Source organism: Myotis daubentonii, chromosome 2 (assembly GCF_963259705.1).
Source record: "Myotis daubentonii chromosome 2, mMyoDau2.1, whole genome shotgun sequence".
Lineage (NCBI taxonomy): Eukaryota > Metazoa > Chordata > Mammalia > Chiroptera > Vespertilionidae > Myotis > Myotis daubentonii.
In genome coordinates, this window is record NC_081841.1 from 95841877 (window position 1) to 95849328 (window position 7452).

Sequence of the window (7452 nt, forward strand, 5' to 3'; positions counted from 1 at the left end):
TAGATAGATAACAAACTATCAGAAAGAGAAATTAAGAAGAGAATCCCATTTACAATTGTATAAAAAATAAAAATAAAATACCTAGGAATAAATTTTACCAAGGACGTAAAAGACCTGCACTCAGAAAACTATGTAAGACATTGAAGAAATGCGCTGAAGAAGATACAAAGAAATGGAAGGGTATAGCACACTCATAAATAGGAAGAATTACCATCATTAAAATGCCCATACTACCCAAAGCATTCTACAGATTCAATGCAATCCCTATCAAATTACCAATGTTATTCTTCACAAAATTAGAGCAAGTATGCCTAAAATTTAAATGGAATCACAAAAGATCCTGAGGAGCCAAAACAATCCTGAAAGCAAAACAAAGATGAGGTATTAAGTTACCTGATATCAAACTATACTACAAAGCTACAGTAATCAAAACAGCATGCTATGGCATAAAAGGACACATAGATCAATGCAACATAATAGAGAGCCCAGAAATAAACCCACACCTCAGTTAATCTAACACAGTGGAGTCAAGAATATTCAATGCGGTGAAGACAGTCTCTTCGATAAATGGTGTTGGGAAAACTGGACAGATGCATGCAAAAGAATGAAGCTGGATTGCTTTCTTATAACATATCCAACAATGAACTAAAGTGGATTAAAGACTTAAATGTAAGACCTGAAACCATAAACCATCTAGAAGAAAACATAGGCAGTAAACACTTTGACATTGCTCTTAATGATTTTGTGTGTGTGTGTGGCAGGGGGGCGAGGAGGGGGGGTTATCTCGTCGGGGAAGGGAAACAAGAAAAAAAAGGAAATGGGACTGTCAAACAAAAAGTTTTTGGACAGCAAAGGAAACAACCAACAAAAAGAAAAGGCCACCCACTGAACAGGAGAACGTATTTGCCAATGATACATCAACACCAAAAAACCCCAAACAACCCGCTTTAAAAATGTGCAATGGACCTGTTTAGACACTTATCTAAGGAGGGCATACATATGGCTATTAGACATATGAAAAGATGCTCAACAAACATCGTGAATCATCTGGGAAAGCAAATTAAATTAAATTAAATCCACAGTGAGATATCTCCTCACCCCTGTCAGAATGGCTATCATCATTAAATCAACAAACAAATGTTGGCAATGATGTAGAAAAGGGAATCCTTGTGCACTATTGGTGAGATTGTAAATTGGTGCAGCCACTGTAGAAAACAGTACTGAGGGTCCTCAAAAAAATTTAAAATAGAACTACTTTCTGACCAAAAAAACCACTTCTGGATATTTATCTAAAGTAATCCACAACACTAATTTGAAAAGATATATGCAGCCCTATGTTCATTGCACCATTATTATATTACAAGAAACAAGATATGGAAGCAGCCTAAGTGTCCATCCATAGATTGATAAAGAATGAATAAGGAAGATGTGGTACATATATAATGGAATATTACTCAATCATAAAAAGGAATGAAATCTTGCCACTTGCAACAACACGGATAGGCCGGGAGGGTATTATTCTAAGTGAAATAAGACAAACAACACAGGATTTCATTCATATGGGGAATTTACAAAACGAACAAACAAGCAAAACCAAAACAAAATCACATAGAGAACAAATCGTTGGTTGCCAGATGGAAGGGGGTTCAGGGAAAAGGTGAAGAAATTAAGTACAAATTGCCAGTTATAGCCCTATGTGGTTTGGCTCAGTGGATAGAGCATCCGCCTTTGGACTCAGAGTTCCAGGTTCGATTCCCAGTCAGGGCACATGCTTGGGTTGCAGGTGATCCCCAGTAGTGGGTGTGCAGGAGACAGCCAATCAATGATGCCCATCATTGATGTTTTTGTCTCTCTCTCCCTTCCCTTCCTCTCTGAAATCTATAAAAATATATATTTAAAATATTGCCAGTTATAAAAACAGTCAAGAGGAAGTAAAGTAGAGCATAAAGGAAAGTCAATAACATTTTAATAGGTAAGTATGGTGGCAGAAGGGTACTAGATTTAATTGTGTGATCACTAGGTAAGTCACATCAATGTCCAATCAGTATTGTTGTACTCCTGAAACTAATATCATATTGCATGACAATTGAAATTGGAAAAAAAAGACGTCCAAGTTCCTGTACAACCCAGTTGAGGCGAGTACTGTCCATTCAGAGGTAAAAATAACACGTTCACATATTAAGGCCTGGCAAGAGCGAGGATCAGAATACTGGTTTCTCAATTTTCTGCTAGCCTTTTTGCCTGCAGTGTTTGGTAAATATGAGCCCATTTCTTCCAGCCAATCATCTGTGGAGATTAGAACATCTGCGCCAATAGGCGGAGGATCAAGCATCCTGCACCGGGCAGGACTGCAAGGGAGGTCGCAGGTTGGCATGAACCCCAAAGGCTGTGTATGGTCAGAAAGACTGGCCCAGGGTCCATCACCTGCAGCCTTCCTACCTCCAGGAAAGAGTCCTGGCTGGAGTTAGCCGCGCAACCTCAGTGGTGCAAAAAGAGACCACGCCCAAGTCCCCAAGGGAGCACGCGCAGTGGCGCGGGGCGTGGCAGCGCTGCAGGCTCCTCTGGGAATCAAGCGGAGCCGCGCTTTTAAGCTCCACGACCTTATCTCTCATACCTCAGCCGCCTGGCCTGAAGCGAAGCTGTCTTGCCCGAGAAGAGAGTGGTCACGGTGTCGCGTGGTAACAAAGCTTAGGACGAGGAGAGCCTACATGAGAAAGGACGTCCTCCGGTGTAAGTGCTAACCAGTGGCTGTTTGCGGAGGGGCGGGGGGGGGGGCCGTCGGGAGCGGGAAAAACCTTGGCGACATGGAGGGGCGGAGCTAATGTGTGATTGATAGGCGAGAAGCCTGTGCAAGGGCGAATGGGAGGTGAGTGAGGGCGGGATCTTCAGTTGAACTGGAGTGGTGCTTTGGAGTAATAATAACTAACACGCACCAGGGACTTCAGTAACCCATCTGTGCTAACCGCTTTTTATAAGTTACTTATTTAGTGGTCACTGCAACCTTATGGATATGCAGTTTTATCTGTCTCTCCTTTACACGCGGGGAAACTGAGGGTTAGGGCTATTAACTTAGGCAAGAATACAGCTGGGGTCCCAAATTTAGAAGCCTCACCTCGAGCCCATACTGTAAATGGCTCTGCCCTTCAGAAAAGCAAGGTGGAGTGGGGTCCAGTCAAGAGGGTTCGGTTGAATGGAATTGACCAGATTGTTGGAGGATGTGCTATGAAAAGTGGATAAAACACCAAGTAGCAGGTTTTTCTACAGGATGTGAGAGCTCTGAGGCTGGAGGTGGGAGGCCGGGCCGTGTCCCCTGCTGTGGGAGCATTGCAGCCCCGCTGGTGCTGTGCCTGGATTAACTGTAGGTGCAGAAAACGTTTTCTTTTGGGGCTGTGTTGTCTCCCAGGTGTGTGAAGTTAAAGCATTATAGGGACTTAAAATGGGGATTGTGCTTTTAAATTGTTTCTGTCTTCTCTGGCTGCCATAACAAAATGCCATACATTGAGTGGCTTAAACAACAGAGTATTTTGTTTGTTTGTTTTTGTTCTATTTTAATTCTCACCCGAGGATATTTTCCCCATTGATTTCTAGAGAGAGTGGAAAGGAAGTAGGAGAGGGGGAGAGAGAGAAACATCGTGGGAGAGAAACAGATTGGTTGCCTCCCGCCCCTATCAGGGCTGGGGAACTTGCACCCCAGGTACCCTTGACCAGGATCCTTGGATCTGCAAGCTGATGCTCTAACCACTTAGCACAGTGGCCAGAGCCAGAGTTCTTTTCTTTTTTTTTTCTTGTTCCTTACAGTTCTAGACATTGGAAAGTCGAAGATTAAGGTCCCAGCCTATTCTGTTCCCAGTCCAGGACCCTTTTCCTGTCTTGCAGAAGGTCGGTCCCTTTCTTACTAGTACTTGTCCTCACATGGCTGGTAAGGAGAGAGCTCTCTCTTACTCCTAGAAGGCCACCAATCTTATTAGGATTAGGGCCCACTATTATACCTTAATTTAATCTTAATTATCCTTTTCATTTTATGTTAATTGCCTCCTAAAAGCCCTCCTCCAAATAAAATAGAGTCTCATGTTGGGGGTTAGGGCTTTAACACATGAGTTTGAGGGAGGGTGGGACCCAGTTCAGTCTGTAGCGATAGTTTATCCCCAAGTAAAGAACAAGTGATAATTGAAGACTGAAGAAAATGACACTTTCAAAACTTACACTTTCACATAACCTCTTATTACCTCATTTAATGAGCATGAGGTTTGTGCCTTAGCACTGGTGGGGAATTCTAGGGAGAACTTGTGTGGAAGGTCATGGTTGTCCTTCAGGCAGCCAATCTGAAGAGGTCAGAAAAAGCTACACCAAGCATTCTTAAAGCACACCTAGTGTATCTACTATTTGCGGATTTATCTAAACCCTTGTTTAACTTCTGACTTAGCTTGTGCTGTTTCTGGAATAATGAGATCCATAATTACCATCCACGGGGAGTGAAATAATAATTACTTTTTTTTTTCTTTTAATCCTCACCCGAGGTTATTTTTCCATTGATTTTTAGAAAAAGTGGAAGAGAGAGGGAAAGATAGAGAAATATCGATGTCAGAGAAACATATCAATGGGTTGCCTCCTGCACATGCCCCAACCAGGGCCTGGGCCGGGGAAGAGCCTGCAACTGAGGTATGTGCCCTTGATTGGAATCAAACCTGGGACCCTTTGGTCCACATGCTGGCGCTCTATCCACTGAGCCAAACCAGCTAGGGCAATCATTACTTTTTTCTGTATTGTTTCCTGTTGTTATTCTAAAGTTTGGTAAACAAGTCTATTTTCACCTTACCCTGGTGAGAGAAGAATGAGGACATACAAAGCTTAGGAGCTTGAGGGTCTGGCAGATGTGCGTTCAAATCTTGGATTCAGGCAATTGCTATGTGACTATCGACATGTTACTTAACTTTTTGTTTTGAAAACAAATTTTTTATTGATTTCAGAGAGGAAGGGAAAGGGAGAGAAAATCATTGATCGCTGCCTTCTGCACACCTCCTACTGTGGATGGAACCTGCAACCCAGACATGTGCCCTGACCGTGATTTGAATCGTGACTCCTAGTGTCATAGATCAATACCCAACCACTGAGCTACACCAAGTGGGCAAGTCACTTAATCTTTCTGTCAGTTTCTTCATCTGTGAAATAGAGCTAGTAATAATACTGACCACATGGTTGTTGTGAGGTTATATGAAGACAGTTTGAAACGACTAAAGAACTGGCCTTGCACTAGATATTTAAGTTATGGGACATCCTTCACTGACACCTCTGAAGAGGTTTCTATAATAGAAACCTCCACCTACAGCCCCCATGTCAAGCTTGCTGTATATTCATCAAATTTTTATTGAATCCCTGCTACTTGTCACAGCACCTGGCATGCTGAGTGCTAGGGGCAGGGAAGAACAAGACAGACAAAGTTCTTTCTCTTATGCATCTTATACTGTAGTGGGGAGGACTAAATGAATTGAGTTGAGTGCTAAGAACTATGAAGAAATTAAATGCAGGGTAATGACATCAAAGAGTGACTTTCCGTAGAGCGGCCTGCGTGTGTGCATGCACACGTATTTGGAGGGAGGGTGTTTGAGCACTGTAGGGGGGCCAACTAAAGGGAGAGACTTCCTGAGGAGCTGAGCTGTCGCTGAGGACTCCTCATTCCCTGGGGAGGGACAGAAAGTGCAGAGCTGATAAGATCAGGCTGGATGCCTTAGATATCTGTAGGCTGACTTGTGATCTGTTTAAAAGGGCCTGATTCTTGAGGCCAAAACATTTTTTGGAGGCAGCTCTGGTTTGTACGGAAATGGAAGGTAGGATAAACTAAGCAGCATACTAACGGTATCTGTAAAATAAAGTTATGTACATTAACCTGTGCCATGTCAGAAAAACTGTAATTGTACTTGTAATTCTCTGCCTGTGTGTCATGATTCTATTTACAGGTCTCCCATCAGGATAAAGCAGCATCTGTCATGCAAATACCGCCCTGTGCAGAAGTGAGGGAAGACTGCTGCAGAAGTGAATACAGGCAACATCTTTGATCCCAGGGCACAGGTCTTTGAGAGGAAATCTCCAAGCCTCTCGAAGAGGCATTAGAAGGCTATCCAGGCAGCAAAAGTACCTCAGGTGAAATGCAGGGAGTTTCTGTATAAGGGCTTTCGTATTCTGCATTCTTCTAGAGCCCTTTGTGATAAATGTCGCTGGGTGGATTGCATGATTTGGTGTGGCTTCATGGGGATATGCACATGATAGAGAACATGATCTCTGCTTGCCAAATAATGTAGAGCCTAAGGAGAAAATCCGTAATCAGTATTGAGACTGCTCTTAAGAACTGTTCTAGATTTCAAGCCCGTTCTTCCTGGTTCATCAGAGAACTACCAGATATTTTTCTCCCCTTAGGATCATGGCTGATAAAAACCAGGAGATCGGTGACACCCATTCCCCTTTTCTCTTCACACCCTATTCCATCCAGATAGACTTCTTGACAGTGCTGTACCAGGTGTTGGAAGATGGCAAGAGTGGGATATTTGAGAGTCCAACTGGCACTGTAAGTATGAGCAGTTGCCCCAAGAGGGCTCTTGGGAGACCCTGATTACAACTAGTCAATGGTTTATTTGCCTCTGCAGAGATTTTCATGGTTTGGAGTTGGGCAAAGTAGTTTTCTCAGTTTACCTTTCTGAGTAATGCTCACTTCCCTCTATTAAATTGTTAAACACAACCCCGGGTTCTAAGGAAAATTAGGTTACAGGCTAAGGAGAATTTGAATGGCAGTGGTTCTCCTTCAGGGAGCAACATAGAAATTTATTGCCCTGCCAGGTTGGGCTCAGTTGGTTGAGCATTGTCCCATGTACCAGGAAGTTACTGGTTTGATTCCTGGTCAGGGCACATGCCTGGTTTGTGGGTTGAACCCCAGTAGGGGCATGCAGAAGATAGCTGATCAATGTTTCTTTTTTTTTTTTTTTTTTTTTTATTGCTTAAAGTATTACAAAGGGTATTACATATGTATCCATTTTATCCCCCCGCCCTAGACAGTCCCCTAGCCTCCCCTATCACCCAGTGTCTTATGTCCATTGGTTATGCTTATATGCATGCATACAAGTCCTTTAGTTGATCTCTTACCCCCCTATCTCCTGCCCCCCAACCCTCCCCGGCCTTCCTGCTGCAGTTTGACAATCTGTTTGAGGCAATGTTTCTTTCTCATCAATGTTTCTCTCTCTCCCTCTCCATTCCTCTCTCTGAAATAAATGAAAACATTTTTTTAAAAAAAGTCAAATTTATCAAATTTGGCGCCATGGGCTGGTGCTTTTAATTCTTTTGTCTGTTTCTTAAGAAATGTACTTTTCTCATAGCACATTTTGAAATTATAACCTATGTGCTCTTGTTTCCTGATTTGTGGATTTTAGTGATTGGTACCTTCCTCTTGTGATGGATAAGATATAG

General features: G+C 42.8%; 1 long non-coding RNA gene across 2 annotated transcripts; it reads left to right on the plus strand.

Annotated features, from left to right (window-relative positions):
• The first annotated feature begins 2579 nt into the window (after positions 1 to 2579).
• LOC132226240 (uncharacterized) lies at positions 2580 to 6404 on the plus strand. Of its 2 annotated transcripts, none has more exons than XR_009451024.1 (3): positions 2580 to 2730; positions 4968 to 5121; positions 5955 to 6404. It is a non-coding gene; the product is annotated as an uncharacterized LOC132226240 (long non-coding RNA). The 2 variants fall into 2 exon arrangements; XR_009451025.1 differs by lacking the exon at positions 2580 to 2730 and adding an exon at positions 3850 to 3879.
• The last annotated feature ends 1048 nt before the right edge of the window (positions 6405 to 7452 follow it).